Here is a 1,793-nt window from a genome sequence, read left to right on the forward strand (position 1 = left end):
TATGTATGTGTGTGTTTGTGAGTGTATGTATGTGTGTGTTTGTGAGTGTATGTATGTGTGTCTGTGAGTGTATGTATGTATTTTTTTGTGAGTGTATGTATGTGCGTGTTTGTGAGTCTATGTATGTGTCTGTGAGTGTATGTATGTATTTGTTTGTGAGTGTATGTATTTGTGTGTTTGTGAGTGTATGTATGTGTGTCTGTGAGTGTATGTATGTATTTGTTTGTGAGTGTATGTATGTGCGTGTCTGTGAGTGTATGTATGTGTGTCTGTGAGTGTATGTATGTATTTGTTTGTGAGTGTATGTATGTGCGTGTTTGTTAGTGTATGTATGTGTGTCTGTGAGTGTATGTATGTGCGTGTTTGTGAGTATAGTATGTATGTGTTTATGAGTGTATGTATGTGCGTGTTTGTGAGTGCATTAATGTGTGTGTTTGTGAGTGTATGTATGTGTGTCGTGTTTGTGAGTGTATGTATGTGTGTGTTTGTGAGTGTATGTATGTGCGTGTTTATGAGTGTATGTATGTGCGTGTTTGTGATTGTATGTATGCGTGTATGTGTTTGTGAGTGCATGTATGTGTGTTTGTGAGTGTATGTATGTGTGTTTGTATGTGTTTGTGAGTTTATGTATGTGTTTGTGAGTTTATGTGCGTGTTTGTGAATGTATGTATGTTTGTATGTGCGTGTTTGTGAATTTATGTATGTGCGTGTTTACATATTGCCCTTATTTCATTTTCTATTTTTTAATCTTTTGTTAAATATCCCATTGCTTGTTTATAATTTACTGATCATTATGTTGCACAAGTCACGTTTTTCTTCACATTCACACATGTTAAGAAAAATTTATATATTTTAAAAACATTTACGTGTTATTTTTTTTTCTTTATTTTGAATACATACTTGCAACTAAATTACATAGCATTTGAATGAAGATTTCTTCCTCAAGATAGATACCTAAAAAAAAGAAAAGAAAAAGAAAAAAAAAAGTGAAAATAAAATCCGTTTAAGGCAACCCAAAAGCTGCTGAGTCATCGTTTTTTGCTGTGAGCGGTGGGTGGGTGAGGTCAGTGTTATCCGTTTAAAAGTTTTCCCTTTTTTCTACATTTTTTTTTCTTTTTGGTGAAGGAGAATAAAAGATCGATGGGAGAGAGAGGGAGGGAGGGAGGGAGAGGGAGAGGGAGGGAGGGAGGGAGGGAGGGAGGGAGGGAGGGAGGGAGAGAGAGAGAGAGAGAGAGAGAGAGAGAGAGAGAGAGAGAGAGAGAGAGAGAGAGAAAGAGAGAGAGAGAGAGAAAGAGAGAGAGAGAGAGAAAGAGAGAGAGAGAGAGAGAGAGAGAGAGAGAGAGAGAGAAAGAAAGAAAGAAAGAAAGAAAGAAAGAAAGAAAGAAAAAGATGGACAGAAAGACACAGATAGGTAGACAGACAGACACACAAACACACACATATACACATACACGCACACACGCACACACACACAGAAACGGGCAGCCAGACACCCACACACACATACAGATAGACAGACAAACACACACACACACTTCGCATAGATAAAAGTGACATCAGCAATACAAACATTAATAAATGTAAGGCACTATCGAGGCTTATTATAAGAGAGAGAACCACGAACGAAAGTGTAAAGTATAATGCAAGATAAAGAGGAAACAAAGAGAAAAAAACAATGATGATTAGTAAATAAATCACGTTTTAAGAAATCATTTTAAGCGGCCAAGATATTGTAAATAACAGAAGATTAATATATTTGTTACAGGCAATAGTTGTAATTCCGGTGTTTTTTT

The sequence above is a fragment of the Penaeus vannamei genome, chromosome 4 (assembly GCF_042767895.1).
Source record: "Penaeus vannamei isolate JL-2024 chromosome 4, ASM4276789v1, whole genome shotgun sequence".
NCBI lineage: Eukaryota > Metazoa > Arthropoda > Malacostraca > Decapoda > Penaeidae > Penaeus > Penaeus vannamei.